General features: G+C 42.1%; 1 protein-coding gene and 1 long non-coding RNA gene across 2 annotated transcripts in view; one reads left to right on the forward strand and one right to left on the reverse strand.

The window, feature by feature from the left end:
- LOC147728817 (uncharacterized) overlaps positions 1-16,463 on the reverse strand; it is a 313,193-nt gene extending 296,730 nt beyond the window's left edge. The window contains exon 1 of the long non-coding RNA XR_015309579.1: positions 15,956-16,463. This is a non-coding gene — a long non-coding RNA (uncharacterized LOC147728817). The remainder of the gene's footprint in view (positions 1-15,955) is intronic.
- SGCZ (sarcoglycan zeta) overlaps positions 1-23,136 on the forward strand; it is a 1,984,974-nt gene that overhangs the window by 1,037,437 nt on the left and 924,401 nt on the right. The gene's annotated exons all lie outside the window — the stretch shown is intronic.

A 23,136-nucleotide genomic window follows, 5' to 3' on the forward strand; every position in this document is an offset into this window, starting at 1 on the left:
TACCAGCTGGCCTGTGTTCTTGTTTTTGCTATGTAGCTTTGTTTATGGAGGAGGGCAAATATGCTGGTGCAGGCATTGATCCATTGTTGAGGTTTTCAATGTTGCATGCTAGGTGGCTTGTGTGCTCCAGCTAGTTAGTGAATCATTTTGCTAATATCTTGCCGATCAAGGATGTAAATTTAGAATGTTATCCATATCTAATCCTGTTCATATATTCATAATCTATCTTAATCTACACAGTGAAACATCTTTTGTATTTTATTAGGCCGAGGTGAAATTTAAATTAGATTGGCGAAATTTAGGTAATTTCTTGGTATTATTGTTTCATGTGATTTCCAAATTGATGCCATTACAGCACTTCACTCAAATATGCTTCATTCACGGTGAAACTTTACCACAAACGCGTGTGAACCACAAAACGTGAGCAACTGTTATTTGTGGTGATTTGATTTTTTGCACTTGTGATTTCACAGAATGCATCCGTGTGTCCGAAATTGACACAGTGGTGGAATTCAGGGACTCTCAGCACTCCGTGACAAAGGGCTTTCCCGCCCGAAATGCATTGGAGAAAGTTCATATACCAGCCTAATGGAATAACGTTGTTTTAATTGATATGCCGTTAATATCAGTTTAAAAAACATTGGATGAATAATATTGAATAAATCAACTAAAAATTCTCACCTGCCTCGTGAATCATGTCATTGATCACCCGTGGAGTGCCTCATTAGGGGATGTATCTGCAGTTTCTGCGTACACAACCCACTCTACGAAATTGACATTAGCACATTATGCTAAAAACGGCAAACAATGGCAGAGTTGCAATCTGAATAATTCTGTGGAATGATGCTGAAAGTTCACCTAGTTATGTGCAAGCAAAGGGCATGAATGTCACACATATTTTGTAACCATGTAGGTACACTCTTTCTAGTATTTAGCGTCACTCTTTTTATGTACTAAGCATCCACCCTCTGGGCATACAATACACACTTCCGGTTTATCTCCATGCAAAGGTACTTTTTCTTCCCATGTGTCACCTCAGTGATTTTAAACGTCAGCCTAGCGAAAGGACAATGGAGATTCTGGGAGTCATCACATTTTTATCACATTTGTGGATAGTGTAAACACACATTACAGCCCACATATGACATTTAGCTTCCATGTTATTGGTGTTTTTCTTGCACAGTATAACGTAGTCTTACCGTAAAATTAATTAGATCAATTAGTTGAACCATTTGTCAGTGTACCGTTTTCGGGACTGAGCAAACACACTTTGACAATGAATATCAGTGTCACAATGCGCAAAGAAAAACTTGAATTAACAATGCAGAAAAGGCAGATTCTTTACAGCCTGCATATGCCATCTGTGCACATTTTGCTACTGACTTTCAAAGGTTAAACGTAAACATTTTTAAAATAGGACACACAAGCAAAAAGATGAATTTGATATAGTAAACATTGACCATCTGTTCAATTTCACTAAATAAAGTGTGATATCCCCAAAATTCAAGTTGCTTCTGTTTATGGGCGTGGTAGCATTAAATGTACTTTCTTGTGTCTCCTCACTGTTCTATAATTGGCTTAAGCTTAATCCTAACCAGGGTGGAAACTGAAGGAAAGTAGCAGAAAGATATGTGGCTAGCTATACCAGTCCTGACCTGGGTATCAGCAATGTAGAATAAGCTGACTCCATATTTGTTTAGAAAAAGTTATATACCATTGAGCTAATACTGCAAGCGAAGCGGAAAAGGCATCATACTCTAATTGTTGTTTCTTGTGTAAAGCTGGGCCAATAATTCAGGTTGCTCCCACTCTGAGCTTTTCCACAGCAGCAATGCCAATTCAGGGAGACATCTGAGAGAATGTATTTGGCCATGTGGAACCATCTTCAGCTACACACTGTGGCCTTGCCCCACTTACGGAAATTGAGCTCCCAAAAAGTGACCCAAGGTAGAAATCTTCACTTGACAAAAGTGGCAATACCTTCAGCACCCCACTTAAGGGTAGAAATTGTTGCAATACGATATAAAAGTATACAGGTGGTGAGTAATCTTTTCTGCGCGTTAAATTAAAATTTGACCTACATAGAGCTTTCCCGCCAAAAGGCAATGGTTTCACTAAGACATTCGTACAGGGGGCTATCCGACGACATGGTACACTTTGAAGCCACAGCTTGCTGCCTTGCCCATCTGAGGATTTTTGCCTCCTATTTCAGAGTGTTAGAACTGTGGGTCTCCAATTGGCAGAGGTAGGTACCTTTTCCAAGTAGGGACCTTTGCTTCAAGTCAGGGCAAGGGGGGTACACGCTTTAGATAACCTCTGCTCACCACCTTGGTAGCTTGGCATGTGCAGACAGGCTTAGCCCAAAGGCAATGTGTAAATTATTTGTACTCAAAACACACAGTAATATGGTGATAACACCACAAAGGGACACCCCACTAGTTTAGACAATAAAGATTCCTTATCTAAACTCAACAAGACAAAAGGCAAAAATCCAGCAAACATGCAGTAAGGTAGTAGTACTTCAACACAGTTATTTTCAAAAGAAAGCTTGTAGAAAACAAATAGCGCAACCTGGAGCTATTGAAACGTTGTGACAGTAATAAATCCAAAGTAGGGTGCCGACCGCGAGTTGTATGGCGTCGGGCACAGAGTCACGTGGACCCCAAAACAAACAGTGCCTTTGGATAATGAAGTCTATGATGATGCACAGTGTCGTGGAGGTGAGGCATCGGTGCCAAGGTCTAGGCCGGCTCCCTGGCTGCCACAGGGGAGATGAGGCGTTGTGTCCACGAGGAGGTGACGTATCGAGTCCAGTACAGGGGAAGTCTGTTGCGTCGGAGGTAAGGCTTCAATTCCATTAAGGCCATGCAAAGTCAGCGAGTTTGTGGAGTAACCCTCAGCAGTCAATAATTCTGTGATAACATGATGCAAGTGCTAGCAATGATGGAGTCGGTGGGAGCGCTGACATCGGGAAGGCCAATAACTGCAGGCGTTGGCAGGTTTTACAGGACATCGGAGTTGCGGTGCTGGCCAGGCAGTGCGTTGTGCACTTCCCAAGCCCCTGGCATCACAGCTGCTTCGCTGACGGCGTTTGAGATTGCTTTTCTTGCTTCTTTCAAGTTGCTTCCAGCTCCTAACAGCAGGAACAACCTCCAGAGGCCCAAAACTGGAATAGGTACCTCCTGGCAGATCACAACTCTCAGCAATAGATTTCAGGGGAGCTGGGGGTGAAACCTTTGTGTCCCTGAGACTTCAGAACAGGAGGCCAGCAAAAAACAGGCCCTTGGAGTTTCTTTTTCAAGCAGGTTCAAAGCAAATTTCCAGTTTTTGTCCTTTCCTTGGCAGAAGCAGCAACTGCAGGTCATCCGCACACAGCACACAGCAAAGGGGCAGTGATCCTCCTCACATGTCTCCAGCTGTTCTCCTTGGCAAAGGTTCCTTTTGAGTCCAGAAGTGATCAACAGTTCTGGGGTTTAAGGTCCACTACTTATACCCCATTTTGTCTTTGCTCTTCTTTGTGCAAGGGTCTCTGAGCCCAGTCAAAACCAGTTCTGTCCTCACTGGTGTAGTATGGTGGTGGAGACGGCATTGTGCAATGAAGACAGGCCCTATTCAGGTGCAAGCAAAATCCTCCCACTACTCTAAATGCAGCCAAGGTCTATTCACCTCAGCTCTGACTCATCCAAGGGATGGCCAGCACCCCATAACAGCTAGAGAGGCACTCAGAATGGTTAAACAAGAAAATGCCTACTTTCTAAAAGTGGCCTTTTCAAACACACAGTTTCCAAACCATTTTTACTAAACAACGTGTTATATAAATTCTGAGTTCAGAGAGCCTAAAATTAATTTCTCTATTGTGTCTCAATGGGAAGTTATATTTCTAAGAATTTACAAAGTATCTTCCATGCTATCCTATGGGACAGATCGCCTTTCAAGAGCGAAAAACGAAAATGGCAGAATTTCACTATCAGGACATGTCACACACACCAGTACATGTCCTACCTTTCACATACACTGCACCCTGCTCATGGGGGTACCTTGGGCCTACCCGAGGTGTGTCTTACAAGTACAAAAAAGGAAGGTTAGGTCTTGGCAAGTGTGTGAACTTGCCAGATTGACAAGGCAGTTCAAAGCTGCGCGCAGACATGGCAGTGGCAGGTCTGAGGTACATTTCCAGGGCTACTCATGTGGGTTGCGCAATCCGTGCTGCATGCCCACTAGTGGCATTTGATTCACAGGCCCTGGCACACTAAGTGCACTTTACTAGGGACTTACCAGTAAATCAAATATGTCAATCATGGATAACCAATCACAGTAATCATTTATACAGGGAGCACTTGCACTTTGACACTGATCAGCAGTGGCAAAGTGCCAACTGCGTCTAAGCCAGTAAAAATGAAATACAGCACAGCATAAAAAAAACAGGAGGTAGAGGCAAAAAGACAATGGGAAACCATGCCACAGTGTCACGTTCTGTACCAGGAAGGTGTTTGACTGTAAAGTCCATTCCTTGTAGGGAGATGGACCACTGCAACAGTTTTGGGTCCTCACCCTTCATTTGTATCAAGCATCTGAGGGGCCTCTGGTCTGTCTGAACCCAGCAAGGAGTCCCAAACAAGTAGGGTCTAAGATTCTTCTGTGCCTAGACCACAGCAAAAGCCTCTTTTTCAAATTCACTCCACCTCTGTTCCCTGGGAAGAAGCCTCCTACTAATGAAAGTTATGGGTTGGTCCAAGCCCTCGTTGTTCAACTGTGAGAGTACTGCTCGCACACCATGCTCTGAAGCATCTGCCTGCTCAACATAATCTTGAAGAAGTTGGGTACCTTGAGCATGGACGCCATGCACATGGCAGATTTCAGGGCATCAAAATCGATACGAATCACAACTGTATCATCAGGTCAGCGGGACCTCGATGGGTTCGACATTTGCCCCAAGCCTGGCGTGTATATACATGGCCTCTTTTGAAAAGAACCATATCTACCCTCCAGAACAAAACCCCTTTCAAGATAACCTTACACTCTGGCGTCGATACATCAATGACATTTTAATTTTCTGGAAAGGTGACCGCTCCAGCTGTGAGGCTTTCTGTCTATGGATCAACCAACAGAACCCCTTCTTAAAATTTACGGGCACTATCTCTGAGACATCTATACCGTTTCTAGATCTGACGATCCAATTGGATCCATCAACGATCACTACCACCATGTATAAGAAGAAGACAGATAGAAACAGTCTGCTCCTATATAATAGTCACCATACGAGAGCACTGAGGGAGAACTTGCCCTTCGGGCAATTTCTCTGTATACGGAGAAACTGCAGTTCTGTCCAAGACTATAAACATGAAGCAAGTATTCTGCAACATAAGCTCCAAGATAGGGGATACCCTACACGGCTGCTTAAGACATCATGCAAACGAGCGCTTAACAACAACAGAGAGTCCTTGCTTGAAGTCCACACCAAAGAGAAGAAGGATACTATCACATGTGTCACGTCCTATACAAAGCACTCGACGTTCATAAAAAAGATTGTGAATTCGCACTGGGGGATTCTCAACACAGCTGGCATGGAATTACCTCGCCCACGCTTCGCATTCAAGAGGACGGCGAATCTCAAAGACACCCTGATTCACACTCGCCCTAAAAAATCAAGTACCCGACCGGTTAATACCCTGTGGGACCTTCCACCGGTCGTTGGACACTACCGCTGTGGATCATGTGTAGTCTGCCCCCAAACAATCCAGGGCAAAACTATTGAACTACCCAGGGACTTCATTTGGAACATCAATAGACACACTAATTGCAATAGCTCACGATGTATTTATGTACTCATATGCCCCTGTAAGATGATCTACATTGGGATGACGATGCGTCCTGTGAAACTACGCATCATGGAGCATAATAGCAATATCCGATGTCAAAAGACCCACACCAAACTGTATGAGCACTGCAGACAACGAAATCATGCGGCTGAGAGCTTGCAATGGACTGTCCTGGAATGCCATCCCTCAATAAATCAACAGGCCCTCTTTAAAATGGAACAAAGATGGGTTCATCGCCTACATACTGATGAATGTGGCCTGAATGATGCTGTGCCCTGGACTATGCTGGCCAGATAATATACTCCATGAGTTCGCTACCTTTTACCAGCAAGGCACTAACTGTAACATTAATGTACCCTTGTCCCAAACCCTTTCCTAGATGGCGCCCAATGTTACAAGCTAATACACGCGTGGAAATCCTTGCTTTCCATGCCCCAGCGCGCCGCATTGACTGTAACATTGATGTACCCTTGTCCCAAACCCGTTCTAAGATGGCGCCCAATGCTACGAGCCTACTCATGTGGAAATCCTTGCTTTCCGTGCCCCAGCGCGCCGTGTCTCCTAGCAACCCCCGCGGGACACGCCCCTCACGGCGCCCGCGCAACCCGCTATGTTTAGCGACTGGTACGCATTCCGCTTGTACCGGCGATCCTGCGGCTGCACCGATGTGGGCGGGGTAGGTGATTACACGCCTTGCCAGAAGCTAGTCAGGTAAGGCAGGCTTAACCTACGCGTAGCTCACCCGAGGCATCGAACTGACGATCGCCACGAATGTAGACTGACTGGAAGCCTAAATGACGGTAAGCTCCACCGCTCCCCAATCTCTTGACGAGCGGTGAACTTGCTTTCTTTCCAGGTGTCAACCACATAGCACTGGCCCCACCAGGTCAGCCGGTGGGACTACCAACCGGGGACTGCGGGTAAGCGTTGCGTTTCTGCTACAACCGGCATGTCTACGATTTATTTCTTACCCAGGTTAATTCACCACAAGCGTTATCACTATAGGAATGTGAGCTATGCTTTTTTGTAAATAATCAGTTGTTTTAGTGGTACCTCTTCACAGTTTAATTTTTGGTGTGTACGCACACTCCTACCGATGTCTGCATGACACACATGTGTTACCTAGCATGGTGTGGCACGCTGCCTAGATGTGATCAGATACAATGCATGCGAATTGCGGATCACCAATGGCGTCTTTTGGCAGGACATATTTCACTCCATTCTGTTCGATACTCCTCTTTACCCTCTCTGACACGAGTGTGATAATTTCACAGGGGTTGTGACCCCCTCCAATACACAATGACTTGCATGCTATCGTCACATGCAACAACGTCTTTGGTAACAAATATACTATTGACTGTACCCTTATTTTGTCTCCTTCTCTAGTCCCAGGGAGGGCCCCAACGAAGGGTTGATCCTGCGACACTATACAGGTCGTATACCCGATTCCTTAATTATTAGGGAATCCATTATCAATTTTATGAGCAATTGGTCCTGATGAATTGCCTTAGAGGCATGAAACATGTCGACCACACCTGGACTGAGGGTTGAATAAGGCCTGATTACCCTAACCGTCACGCCTTGATACCCCTCATCTGTTCACATATTTTAATAAGGCAGTGAGCCATGTTATTAAAGTTTCCCCTTTGGACTCCACTGACCTTTTTTAACCTCACTCACGCTCACTACTGCACTTCCTAGGTCCCTCACACACACGCACCCATTGGCAAAGGAATAAAAGACCTCCGCTAAAGTGCAGCACCTTGTGCTGCCCGACGGGCATTGCATCGCCAGCCTGCCGTAGGAGCAGGAAGCCAATGATGACACTGGACAATCATCGGGTGGGGTGACAGCAGTCATCCAACCTTTGGCTTGTGTGAGGCATCCTTGATTCCGAAAAGGGACTTTCACTTTCCCTGCTCTGTCACACCCCCTGAGAGAGAGGTTCTAATGAGTTAATTTAGTTCAATCCCTTGTGGGGAACTCTGTACAACTTTTGTTGATTTCTACATCAAAAGCGGTCTGACAGGCATTGGTCCAGATCACTTTTCCTGGCTGCTTCCTTTAAGTGAGCATTGTCAAGAGGCAACAATGGTACCATATTCCTTGACAAATCGTCTGTAGTACCCAGTGAGACCTAAAAATTCTCTCACCGCTGTCTGGGTCTTAGGGGGTTCCCAAGCCAGAATAGTGTTGATCTTAGGCTGTAGAGGTGCCATGTGGCCGCTTCCTACCTGGTGCCCTAAGTACCACAGATCCCTACTCTATCTTGCACATCCTGGCCTTAATAGCAAGGCCTGCCTTCTGCAGAGCCTTCAACACTTGTTAGAGGCGTTGCAAGTGTTCTTCCCAGCTGGAGCTGAACACAGCAATGTCATCCAGGTAGGTGCTGCTGAATTCTTGCAGCCCGCACAGTACCTGGTTGACCAGTCTCTGGAATGTGGCAGGGGCATCTTCAACCCAAAGGGCATGACACGGAACTGGTAGTGCCCCTCTGCCATTGAAAATGCAGACCTCTCTATTGTAAATCAATATGCCAATCATGGATAACGAATCACAATAGTAATTAATATAGGATGCACTTGCACTTTGACACTGATCAGCAGTGGCAAAGTTCCCAAATCATCTAGGTCAGCAAAATAAAAATCCAGCACAGCATCAAAAATAAAGGAGGTAGAGGCAAAAAATCAGGGGAACCATGCCAAAGATGTCAAGTCTAACACAGAGTCTAGGTTTAAAGGTGAAACTTCTGATGGGGTTGAACCTGGTTTCTGTATCTGACCCATGCTCCATCCTGATCAGCTTTAACTTGCTCCTAGGTACCAGTCAAGCTCAATCAGGGGACCATATTTGGCACTTAACAATTTTTGGTGCTATTTTGTACATTGAATGTTAAAAATACATCATAACTCCCCTATTTGAATGTTTTTTCATTTTGATGTCATTCTATTTATTAAAATCTACTCTATTTTTCTAAATTGGTTTGGAATTGTTGACTGTATTATTTGACTTTGTTGTTTTAGTATTGTATACATACTTTACAGATTGCTGTTAAGTTGAGTCTGTCTGCTCTGCACCATAACTAAAAGGGGATTGAGCTCATGTTAATTAGTGATTTTAAAAGATCACCCTGACAAGGGTTGTGGTTATTTTTTGAGGTCGGTACTTATCCCCCTCAACTAATACCCCAATTTCACACACCAGACCAGTCAATCCCCTAACAGCTTATTATATCTTACCAAGACCACCTGAGATAAGTATATGTATAGCAGAATAATCAGTAAGCACCATTACTTTAACTCACACCCTCTCTCATACCTATACCCTCATAGATGGGGTGGGGCTTAAGAGAGTACGAAGAGCAAGGGCAAATTGCAACAGAATCCCTCTAAGGATCAAAAAAATGAATTAATGGAATAAGTGTTTTTAATCAATAATTTACATTGCACTTGTACTCGAGTCAGGCTCTTACTTCTCTTGAATCAACCTCATGTATTGAATCTCGGGGGTCTTAAAATACTGAACTGAAACTATTAGCCTTAAACATTGGAAAGTGTATGTAACTAGTTTTAGTGGCGGGGAGAGGAAAAAATAAGCAAGTATCAAATCTGTATGTGCTTTTATAATGTGCTGGTGTCCTTTAGGGAGGGTCATTCAGAAGACACCATTTTGTACAGGGATTTAATAGAAAATTATTTCATCCAATTAAGTGGATATAAAGCGACATTTTGAAGAAAAAAAATATTCTTGGAAAGAACCAACAATGAAATATACACTGTGGTTTCAAATGATCGAGCATATATATTTGCTTAATATCCATGAACGGAAATTATGAAACAACCATCAAATTGAAAATCAACAGTTTATGTGGTAAAAATAGTGTAATGAGTATGTGTAAAAAATGATAACATTTGACAGAAAGGATTATCAAATCGAAAACTTGAGTTAGAGAGATGATTGGTGGTTTTTCATTTGTGGTATATTCCACATATATTTTTTACATCATTCAATCCACTTATTTAACAGACTCATTTACTGTATTATTTAGCATTCCCAGCCTGAAAATGAAAATTGTGTATTTAGTTCATGTACAAATGTTAGGCATCAATTTATCTAATAATCTGGCTCTTGTGGAAATAGACATAATTGATTCAATTAACTTATATTCATCATGCAGCATCCCGTATTTGATCTTTTGACATACATTAAGGTAGTACACAATCCAACATTGTCAGTTTCCTCTTCATTGACTTACCGTTCTCCTACAGCTGCATATGTCACACTGTGATATGATCTTAATGCACTTTTATCGTCTCAGTATGTGTCCACCATCTGACATGCATTCTCACATCAGCACAGAGACTAATTGCTGGCATGCACTGTCAGAGTACTAACAACCAGATTTGTACTCTCTAGGGCGCGGGTGCTAAAGGGCTTTGCAAGACTTATTCCTTCAACGTAAGTGTCAGGTAGAATACATTTCAAATTTGCACGCTATGAAAATATCTGCTATATTTGCACTGTGAATTATGTATTATATAAAGTGATGTAATCTGCTTTCCATTTAATAATAAAGGATCATTGGGTTTAATGATACAGGAAGGATTCTCAAATGATTGTAGAATTGCATTAGTATATATATTTGTAGCACAGTATCATGTGATCATTGAAAATGTAATGATATGTCATTTTTAAACTAACTTTATTTTGGCTGAGATGCCCGATGCTTTTGAGTATAGAAAGCACTAATAAGAAATAATATTAAAGCTAGGTGGTAATAATGATGACAAATCTATCAATACAACACATATAAAGAAAGATGTTGGAAAACATAGACGAATAATGCCAATTACATAATCGCGGTGACTTTACTGCTGAAGTAAACCGGGTGTTAAGATAAGACAACTCCTATTCCTTGCCCCTCATTTTCATAGAGTGATTTTTATTTTATTTTTTTCTTTTCTTTATTGTTCTGTTCATAGAATATATAACAATTGTAAATCATACATAGATCAACGATCAAAGTGCTGTAGAGACATTGCTAATACCATAAGAAGTAAAAAAAATGGACATCATCTAAAACATAATTTCAAAACAGCATCTCCATATGTTGTAGCATGGGCTGCCAAATGTTTACCCTAATTGTTTTTTTCTTCAGCGATTTTTTACGATACAAATTAAATTCAAGATGAAACACCTTTATAAAACTTTGCTTGCCACATTTCGTATGATGGCGCCTCTGGTTTCAACCACATCGAAGCTATACATAGTCGAGCAACAGCCATAGCCATGAAAATAAAATTTCGAAATGGATAGCCAGTCTGCATAGCTTCCTTGTCCTCACACACCCCTAATAGCATCATCTCTCTAGATATAGAGACATCAACCCTCGTCAGTTGAGAAATTGTGCAATGCATAGAAAAAATTGTCTCAGCACGATACAACCGAAAAATATATGTACAATATCTGCTACCTCCGTCTGGCACCTAAAACATTTTCCATCATGAACATCACCCCACTTCATCGATTTGGCAGGTGTATGATATAGATTAAACAAGGTTTTATAATGTTGGGTGCGTACATTTGCAGTCAGGATAACTTTGATTGATTCTTGCACGAATGAACCAGAGTTGCCAAGTCTATCCCTCCATTTCTTATCTTGAATCTCTATATCGTCACTCTGCTTTGCCGATAATATATCATACAAAATCCCGATCTTAGCCCCTTTAATCAAAGCTTCTAGAAGTTCATTAGTTAGAATAGGTAGAAGTCGATAGTGTTTATAAATAAAGTCCCGTATCTGTAAATATTTTAAAAAATCATTCTTAGATATTGTAAATTGTTCAGCTAGTTCCGCGAAGGAAACATATGCCCCAGCTCTGTAGATATCCCCTAAGTGGTGAATCCCCTTATCCCTCCATATCGTCATCTTCATATCCCAAAATATCAACGGAAATATTTCTGTGGGGTCGAGAGGAGTATAGTAGCTAATCCGGTTTATGGATATAATTTTACGCATCTATTTCCAAGCTTTATATGCTGCGAGTATAGTTTTAAATTGTGTTCTTTTAAAATAACTTGGCTCCAAAAATTTAAGCAAGACTTGTCGCGCCTGGACTCCTAGTAGCATTTGATAAATATTTGCTGATTGAAACAGCATTATTTCTCCCCCAATAACCAAGTATTTCATATTTTGTAAAAAACAGACCAAATAATATAAAGCAAAAATTGGCACTCCCCACCCTCCTCGCGCCAGTGATAGCATCATATATTTTGAGGGACGCCAGGCCTTCTTCCAACCCCAAATAAACCTATCTGTAACCGATTGTAGCTGCATTATTGTGCACGTGTCAACTCCAACGGTACCATCCGAAAATAATAAAGCACCCTGGGAAGTATACACACCTCTAAAACATTCTGTCGACCAACCATTGATAAATATAGCCATTCCACCTTTTCCAGCTGTCTTTTAACTGATCCTAGTATATCAGCCTAGTTTACATCAACTATCTCCTGGAGTGACATCCTAATTTTAATCCCCAAATACCTTGCTTCTTGTGTCACACACGCCTCTCCAGGACAAAGCCCCTCAGTACAAACAACTGGGTTTTTGAGATGTTTAGCTTATATCCAGCGGCCTTCCCAAACTCTTGAGTCAACTGCTCAATCTCTCTTAGTGCTTGCTCAGGGTCAGATGTTAAAACCTCTATGTCATCAGCGTAGGCGAGAACATGCACTTGATGCTCGCCACTACCATTGATTGTATACTGTTGGTAGCCTCCAGTCTTTTCAACAATGGTTCAATGTAAATGGCGAAAAGTAATGGCGAACATGGGCATCCTTGCCGTGTGCCCCGGGTTATATATACAAAAGGGGATTCTTGTCCCATTGTACAAATCTTAGCCCGCGGGCGTTTATACATAGTCTGTAATGCGAGCAAAAAGTGGGGCCCAAACCCCATCTTGCGCATTTAAGCCCATAAAAATGTCCATGTAACACGGTCAAATGCTTTTTCAGCATCTAAAAATGTTATACCAATGTTTTTTTGTAGTGAAGTAGCATAATCCAGTAACGCTATAACCCTAGGCAGACGGTTGACTGTGCTCCTGCCAGGGAGGAAACCATGCTGGTGCCGAGATACCAGTGATGGAAGGACTTGCACTAACCGAGTTGCAAGTATTTTTGAGTATACTTTGGCATCTGCATCTATTAATGATATAGGTCTATAGGACCCAGGAAGTCTAGGGGACTTATCCTTCGTCTATATTTGCATCATCCCAAGATGGAGGGGAATTTCCACATTGAGCGGATATAAAAGCGGCAAGCATATCGTCCTTTATAATAGGAAGAAGCATCCGATAAACCTCCAGAGGGAGTCTATCCGGTCCAGCTGCTTTCCCTAGCGCTAAGTCCTCTAATGCTGTCTGTAGTTCTTGAATAGAAATTGGAGCTTCCGGGTCTTCTCTTTCAGTAGACCCCAACTCAAGTTCACGAAGGTATTGCTCAATCTGATCCTGAGCAACAGGATATTGAGTATATAATTCTTTATAATATGAGTGAAATACCTCCATTATACCTTCCATAGTCTCAACTATACCCCCTCTATCATTCTCCAAAATTTCAATTCGTTGAGATGCCTGCCCACCCTGCAGTCTTTGAGCTAGACATCTACCGGTTGTTTCTCCATATTCATATCTTTCAACTTTATGTATTTTGAACTGAATTTCTATTTCTTTACTCGAGACCCCATTAATCCTAGCCTTACTACAGGCTACCTTAGTTTGCGCAGTTTGACTGTCCATATTGGCACTGATCACTGAAATAAGCTCACACTCAGCCTTTCTTAAATCCTCAAGTAAGTCCCTTATTAAAGCTTTCTGTTTTGTCTGTTTAACCCAGCCATAACTACAAGTTTCACCCCTTAGTCCAGCTTTAAAAGAGTCCCAAACCATTGGTTGGGTAGCTGTTCCTCTATTATGTTCTAAAAACCACATATCCCAGAGTTGAACATAGCATATATATTCCTTGTTACTTACAACCTTTTTACTAAATGTAAATGATCGCTGTTCCCGCCTAATATTAAAGCGAACCAAGTCCATAACCACAAGGCCATGGTCCGACGTAATACGGGGCATTAACTGCATCTTTGCACTGACAGTTAAAAATCAGGGTAAAAAAATATAGTCTAGCCTAATAAACTTATTATGTGGAGAAGAGAAAAACGTATACCCTATATTCCCATGATTCACCACCGTCCATCCATCCACAAGACCATGTTGCTGTAGCAGCTGATGCAGTGCCCTGAATACTTTCGGCTTACGGCCTTTGTAGTTGACAAATTGAGCATCCCATATCTGAGAATCCCCATGTATATTAAAATCCCCAAATAATAGCAGAGGGATCCCCCACAGTGCTAGCTTAACATTCAAAGACTCCAAGATATCTGCTTCATCTAAATTTGACCCATACACAGAGCGAATGGTAGTCTTAGTGCCCCTCATAATACATTCGGTGATTGCCCACCTCCCAAAGTTGCCCGCCCTCTCTCTACCCATACCAATTACAGCCCAATGCCCCAAATTGCCAACACCCTATTCATAGAAGAATGTCTAGATGCCGATAATAATGTAAATCCCAACTCCGATAATATCCTACGAATGGACCAAGAGATATGCGTTTCCTGTAAACAAAGAATGTCGTGATTAATTAACTGCAGGCCGCACAAAAAATTTTATTCCTTTACCGGATCTCTTCTTATCTGGTCTGGCCAGTTCATACAGTGCCTGCCTAGCCAAGAAATTTTTCAGGGAAATCAATATAGCCCACGGTTGCTGCACTGCTTGTCCACTCCTTGCAGGTCATTGCCAAAATGGAAATCTATGCGCCCGTTGGATTTCACGGACCCAGTTCCTTTCTTTCACCTCAGGAAGTGCTTTCTCAAACAACTCAGCTACGAATTTGCGAATATCCTGCCCCTCGAGTCCATCTGGAACCCCTAGAATGCATAAATTATTGCGCCGTAGTCGATTTTCTAAGTCGGCAAGCTAATCATGTACATCATCCTTGTGTGCCTTTATTTCTGCAAAAACTTCTTTTTGGGTCACCATCTGATCTTCTAGTGATGATATGTGGGCCTCAGCTTCCACCACCATGTCAGTGAAGTCGTTGCATGTTTTTGCCAAGCGCCTGACAGTATTTTGCAATTTCCTGCATGCAGTATGCTTTTTTAAATGCTCCGCTCGAGCCTCCAGCTGATGCTCTGAAATGGATCTGTAAATCAACGTAGTAGGGGTAATGTCTCCAGACCCATCTTCCTGTAATAGGAGATCTCCTTCCAAATCAGATCCTTCTGAATGCTCTGAAAGTGAGTAAAACTCTCTATCTTTACTGCTTAAAGGTACATTGACATCTTCAGTGATAGTATCGTTATCATTATCGTCATCCGTTGAAGTACGCTCTTTGCCACCGGCCGTGGTCTGAGCCACAGTCTGAGGTGCCTGCACATGCGCTGGGGGTATTAGTCTCTGCTCCAAAGATACAGCAATCACTTCGCTACCCGCTAACTGGGCACCTGAATTGTAAGATTTAGCAGCAGAAGTTCCAACTTTTTTCCCAGTAGCTAACTGAAATATTTGTGAAAACTTAGGAGTTCCTTGAACTAGGTCTTTACCATGCCCAGTGCTTTCCAAGTCCTCGACCCCCAGCATTTCTTTAGACATTTTTGCAGCAAGTGCAGCTCGTGTTCCTACCACACCTTCCCCTGTAGCTCTAGTTTTCCCTCCACGAGCAACATTAGGTGCCATAGCAAGCCTCGAAAACAATGTCTCAAGATAGAACACACAATGTAGCACCCACTGCCCTGTTATAGTGTGTTTAGTGAGCTCAGATGATGAAAAAGGTTCCAAATATTAAATTGCCTCTCAGAGATCAGCTCGCAAAAACTCACTGGAGTAGTCTTAGCTGCTCTTAGATGATTTCTTTGTAAATCTGCCGCCAGTCAACAGCAGAATCGAAATATCCCCAAAAACTGATAAAGACCAATAATGTCTATAGTGGTTCTTCATCCACTTCTTCTCCCACAAAAAGAAAAAAACATTTAAACCGCTATAGTGCCATAATGCCGTTGTGCGTTATACTCCAGTGCTCACATTGTATTTAACATAACTTTTCAAGCGGTTCTGTATCCAGGTTTTCTTCCACCAAGATAAAGAATTAAACCGCTGAAATGCGTTAAATGCCGGTCCTCGCTGTGCATTTCATTAAAGCTTTTCCTTGCCTTACTTGTGAAGCGCTCCTCCACTCCTCCGACTCCACACAGAAATCAAGCGGCTCCAAATGACCTCAGGTGAGCGGTATCGCGCCCGGCTGGCATTTAGCAACCACCGCTCCTGGCTGTGCTCCACGCTCTGCGATCTGCTCTCCTACGGTCGCCCAGGCACACAGTGGGCACCGCAGCTCTCCCCTTTGCCGAAAGACGATATTTTCCACACTAACCGGCATCAGGAGAAAACTTCGAGAGCTGCAAGGTAAGTTCCAGGCTGTGTTCACTGGAGAAATACGCTGTATTATCACCTCAGGGAGAACCGAGTTAGGAGCCCCTCACATAAACGCCCATCGTGCGGACGCCATCTTGCCTCTGATCATAATCATAGAGTGATTCTTTATGTAGTCTAGAGCATGGTAAATATGTGCTGCACTAGTTTTTTATGTCTGTTATTACTAAACATATGTTTTCATTTCTTATTCATAGCGCTGTTCCAAAGTCTGGCTTGAATCTCAAATAAATATTCAGTTAGGTTTCTGAAAAGGTTATAGCAGGATGTGCGCATACTTTTTCAAAATTATATATTATTTTTCTTTATATTTGAATCTTTAAAAAATTTGCGATAGTCTTACTTTGGCCTCCTTCAGATGAGATTTCCTAGAACTGGTGCACATTCAGGTTCTATCCAGAACAAACATAATCACTGGCAAATGGCAATTGTTTGTATGGGAAAGGCTCTGCAATTCACATAGCCCAGCAGCAATATCCATAGCTGCACATCTCATTAGAATCACAGAAATATTATAATTCTTAAAGATCTAGAAGGAGTGCAGATAGGAGAAGACTAACATTAAATCTCCACTTTTGAATAAATAACATCTCTCATTAAATTGTGTAATTATTTTCACGTAGAACACTTTAAAGAATTTTCTGTGTTCTCCTAAAAGTGTACTTACTGGGACCCTTTTTCCCTGCAACATTAGATATCCAGGTCCCAGTACATTTGGGTCTACCCTTGTATGTGATACTTTTATAAAGTTGGCATTTTCTTATGTAAACCATTTGGTGCCTTCTGCCTGTCCCTGGGTTATGCGTCCAAGGTGAGTGACAGCTGGTGTCCTGCATTCACACTAGACAACCATACCAAAAGGCAGAGTAAAAGTGACTAAGCAGTCATCTTCATATATTGATGAGTCATGTTGAAGCAAGATGAGAGGGAGAAGCTGATACTTGCACCTGAATAAGGCTGTGCCTGTCCCCACACAAAGGGTTGCATACCCCCCCCTGTAGTGAGTTTTTGAGGCCAGGGCAGAAAAGGTAAGGCCTTGTGCACTCCAAAGCATCTTTTTGAAGCCTCCCTCATTCAAAGGCCAAGTTGAGTATAGGTACTGGACTTCGGAAACCATGATTTCAGAACATTACTGGAACTAAGTACATTCTGCCAGGAAGAGAAATCATCATGCACACATGGATGGATACACAACAAATGCTCGCACGCATGCACACACACACACTCACACCATACATACCTATTATTATGAGTACCAGACATTGACCGTAATGAGGTGTGTATTTACTATTCTAACTCCACACAAGTTTTGAGAGTAGATGTTAGACTTGACAGCTTTAGCGTGGTCTTGCCAGCAATTTTTGCCAGCTGACCTCCAATAATTTTTGCCGTATTCTTTTTGTTGGTATTATGACTCTGACTACTTCTCCATTAGAAACAAGTGATAACGTGCATGTGCTTCTCCCCTAAACATGTTTCTTTGACGTATCCACAATTGGTATATTTAATTTATCTATATGTCTCTAGTAGAGTGCACTGCATGTGCCCATGGATCTGGAAATTAAATGTTACTAGTGGTCCTGCAGTACTGATTGTCAACTTGGCATTTAAAATTTGGGTAGGCGGAACTTCGCAGAATTCCATGAAGTTAGATAAAAACTCTGCAAGATTCTGAAGAGTTCTGCCCACAAATTCAGTCCGGCAGAGTAAGGAGGTTTCTGTTGAAACTGAAGTGGAAGGGCTCAAAGTGTTGGTGATCATTTTAGACACTTTCAGAAAATGCTTATCTTAAGCTAAGAACTGCCCTAAGCATGATCAGTCTGCGACTTAATACACCTGCATGATTATTCCATAATAGGCAGTGAACGGGTCTGAGAGCTTTAGTTTCTATCAGCCCTAAAATGAAAAAGGATATGCATCAGCCTGATAAGTTGTTGTGAACTTGTGATGTAAATTCATCCGCTAATATGCAGCAGCACGGAAGGGAACCCCATGAAAGAAACATATCTGACACTGCAATAAATGTCAACGCCTCCCTTTAATCCAGCAGTAAGTGCTGCTATCTGTAAATTGGCAGTTTTACTTGTTCCCTTTCGCTGATGAACATCGCTACCATAAAGCTGTAGGTCCTTAATGTGGGCTAAGCCTTGATTGCTGAACAAAAGCTAAACATATTGGGCCAGATGTAGGTAGTCCAATACCGGTCGGTAACGGCCGAAATTACCGAATTTCGGCCGTTACCGAACGGTATTGGGCATTTCAGATGTAGGAGGCATGTTTAAGGATTCGGCAATTTACCGAACGGTAATTTAAGGAATCAGTAAATTACCGAATTCTTAAATATCGATTCGGTAAATTACAGAATCCTTAATGTAGGGAGTACTCAAGTGAGTGCATTTTTCATTTAAGGATTAGGTATTTATCAACAACTACAAGTTGGGGTAAATCTCGAAAACCTTTGAAAAAGCAAAATTGTGCTATTCCAACAGTGCCATGTGGCAGACATACATGCCCTTAGGGCATGTATGTGTGCCACATGTGCAGCCATGCACTATTCAGGGGTGCAACAGGGTGTCAATGTGACACCCTGCCACCCTTGTAAGTCTTCCCCCTATTACCGATTCGATATTTACCGAATCAGTAATTCTCATTCATTCCTATGGGCCTCCAGGCCCGTAGTAATGAATGGGAATTACTGAATTGGTAAATACCGAATCGGTAATTACCAAATGTTACCGATTTGGTAAAATTTACAGAATTTTTTCCTACATAGCATTTAACGAATATAAAATACCGAATCTGTAAAATTCGGTATTTTAGAATCGGTAAATGTAGATTACCTACATATGGCCCCTAATCTTGTAGTTTCAATCAGCTGAATTGCAGTAGATGTGTTCAGCACCCTCAGAATCGGATATGCTGTATAATACATTTCATTTTCAGCACAACTGTCAATAAAATACACAGCGCTCTTCTTCTCTGCCTGTAAATTTTTCAATACTTATTACCGGGAGCGCAATGAAACACCATTAATAAATCATTGTATGTTGATGTGAGGGATTCCGTACTTTCTTAACTGCCTTATGAAATCTAATTCTCGGCTTGCTGGAGACGGGCTTGCAATTGGCAAAAGCAAGTCATGCACAGGGCCAGGGAAGAGAAACACTGGAGCCGAACCTTGCAAAATGAAAGGCGTGTAAGGAGTAAGCAGTGCACTTACCCCAGGAAATTGATGCCCATTGGGTCTGCCCCTCTGCGGCCACCCTGGGCCAACTTCAAGTTGTACAGTAGCTGTAACTGGAGGTCTTTTGGGAGGACTGCTGGGAATATTCCAGCCCACTCATCTGCTGCAAGATCAGTGATATCGCTGCAATGGCTGTAGGAACAGAAACATACAGTTTCAGGACTGGCCACGTGGTGTGTCGGTGTATTTAAGAGTCTGTTGATGGGGCCCCGGGTGTGATTTAGAAAGCAATGTTGTTGAAATGGATATCAATTTAATGGAAAGCAAGAGCAGTGTCAATGTCCCCCTCCAGCAGGCAACAATAAAAGTAAAACCAGCTGAACATAACACAGCAAAGCCTGGCAAATGTCATTAAAGTGCAGTGAAATACAGGGGGGGGAGAGCTGACATGCAGGCTCCACTCTTTTCTCACTTATCTAGCTCAGGAGGGCCAAACTGCTGCCAAGGCCAGGAAACATCTGAAGTGGCCATCTACAGATTGTCAAACAAGTTTCTTTATTTTCAGTTCATACCGTATCATCAAACAGCGAGAGCCGTCCTTCAGATTTTTGCAAAGGCATTCCAGTTGATAACAGTTGGAAGCATGGTGCAGAGGGAGTAAAGTAATACCTCCTTAGGTGTCATCAGGCTATGCACAGTTCTCTCACCTTCCGGTGAATGGACGTCCACAGTCAGTGTTTACATTCAGAGAGGCCACCAATCACAGGGGTGGAAACATATCCTACGAGCTGACTAAAAGTGTGGAGCCCTTGGATTGGTTAACAAAACATCTATTATGGCATTAATCAGAAGTGATTCTTTCAGCTGTAACTGTAAGCTGATTTTTCTGGTGTAAATTATATACTGCTTATCCGCATGAGGGTGGGCGATGTAACCTCCGGTACATGAGCTTGTCAGAGTTTTTCGCCAAAATCAGCACTAAATGCTTGGGGTGAGCAAAACACTGCAAACTCCACCAGCGTAGCAGAGTTTATATTTAACATCACTTGACAAGCCTCAAACCTACCTTTTATTATATATAATCCTATAACAACAGAAAATAGTAGTGGGTCTATTGAACTTTTGTGTGAAAAATTATATATAATCCACCTAGAAGGTAGACACTAGGTAGCCCATGGGGCAGGGTAACTAAAATATAGTAAGAGCGCTGTGTAACTAAATGGTAGGACATGTACTTTCATGATTTGCATGTTCTGGTAGTAAAAACACCTACATTAACTTTTCACTACTGTGAGGCCTACCCATCATTCATGATTGAGAGGGAGTAGCTCTGTCATGTTTAATATCCTTGGTAAGGATAAATGTTCTTTGATGGTAAAGTTAGATTTAATATTAGGATGAGAAAGATGGCATTTCTCTGCTCGTAAAGGTCTGTGCACCTGCAGCCAATATTTAATACAATTCTGGGATGGATAACAGCTGTACTTTGTGCATTCCCTCTAGACAGCCACACACAAAGGAAGGGTAGGTGTGATTGAGTTGCCATCTGCATCCTGATGGCTCATCCTGGGAAGGATGGGAGGGAAGAGCTGACACACCTGAATGGGCAGTGTCCTGTTCCCACACAAAGGGTTGATCCCCCCCTGTAGTGAGTCTGGAGCTGGGGATGGGAAGGGAAGAGAGGACTTTCACTTCAAAGGTACATCTGGGTTTAAGTACTGGGTCTCTGATCATACCAAATCAGACACTATTAAAGAAACACTGCCATGAAGAAGAACTTCTCTGCTGCTACTAGAACTGCCACACTGCTGCTCTGGAAGAACAGATGTTTTTGCTGTGCTGTCCTGCTTCCTGCTACTGTCTGCCCCTGCTGAGGAAGAACTAGACTCTTGCTTGAACCCAGAGGGATCTTCAAGAGCACGCAGGCTTGCCTCCTGTTTTAAGACTAAGGGATATTAAAATCTCACCTCCTGCTCCTGTGCCTGGTCCTTTGAAAGTGGATCCAGGTGCTTGCTCCAGTGGAAATGGTATTTCTGCTACTGCATGAAGCAGAATCGATGCTTCATCGCTGTTGCGGGAACAAGAAACAGCACATCGCACTCGGATTCAGCTCATCGCCTCCAGAACCAAGGCTTTGGGACGGCTGCATCGCCGCCGCTGCAGTGTGAGTAGATCAATAAATCCCCTCAAATGCATGGACAAAACCAGCACATTTGCTTCAGAAGCAATACATCTCAGCTTTGGCGCTTCGTCTTCAGAACTGGCATATTGCCATCATTCAGTGGTAGAAATTGATGCATTATCTTGACTGCAAGGATTGACACCGGCCAGGATCAAGGTACTTTATTCAGCCGGCTTTGCATGGCTCCTGTATCTGGCCTGTGCTCCACTGTGGTCGGCCTGTACTCTTGACTTTGCCCCAGTCCAGCGCCTAACCGCAATAAGCACCTAATGGTTCTAAGCAATATTTTGACATTAGATTTTTACCAATGAATATCTCAAGTTCTACTCATTATATTTTAGTCTCTTTGGTCTTATTTTATTTATAAAGTCAGAATATATTTTTCTGAACTGCTGTGAAGTCTTTTGTGGTGCTTTCACTATGGTACTGTTTGAAGTGTTGTGCAAATACTTCACACATTGCCTCTTAAGTTAAGCCTGCCTGTTAGAATAATACCAAAAGCAAATATGATTTAATCTTACCAGTAGACCATTCAGATGTACCTGGGTAGCGAGTGCATTTATCATATCTTCGTAAGGAAGGTCTACTTCACTTTAGGTGTTGCATTTACATGTATAGTCAAAATTCAGACTCCTTGAAGAAAATTGTTTGGAGGTGAAGAAAACTAAATGGAATAAATGTCCTACTAAACATCTACATTTACTAAAAGTGTTTTACAAATATTATATTAAAGGTATGAATTAAAATTACAAAACATTATCTGTTTATCGGTTGTTTGCTTTGAAGCTTATTCATGCATCTATTTCAGCTGGCTTATTTAATGGAAATTATTATATTGTAAGTACATACACAAATCTTAAAACAAATGGTGATTTCAGTCTCAGAACACTAACACTTTAAGGTGAATTTGTCTGCGCCTGAACGTGAGAAGTCTAGACTATTCATTATACAAATTACAAAAGCAATTTATAGGCTCACTCAAGAGAAATCGAATGGACAACTATATCAGTCAGCTTTATTGTGTGCCTCCATTGAATACAGCAGATATTGTCTTTAGTCAATCAGTGGAAACGTTCATTGCATTATTAAGTTGGGAGATTTATATTTTAGAAGTATGTTAAATGAGGCATTTACTCATAACTGACGCTCATTCAATTCATCAGGGAAAGGATTTTAAGATCATTCTTGAAAAGCATCAACAAACACAATATGAGTTATTTATTTTATGTGATTGCATTGCAATTTCTTATGACTTAATCATGCTAAAACGTCGGCAGAAATGTTTAACGGGTCTCACCATCGCTCACAATAAATATTGATGTATTGTATCACTTCCACTGCAATCTCGTTCCCAGTCACCAATTTTAGGTTTCTTACAATTGAAAAAATTAATAAACT

Source organism: Lissotriton vulgaris, chromosome 3_1 (genome assembly GCF_964263255.1).
Source record: "Lissotriton vulgaris chromosome 3_1, aLisVul1.2, whole genome shotgun sequence".
NCBI lineage: Eukaryota > Metazoa > Chordata > Amphibia > Caudata > Salamandridae > Lissotriton > Lissotriton vulgaris.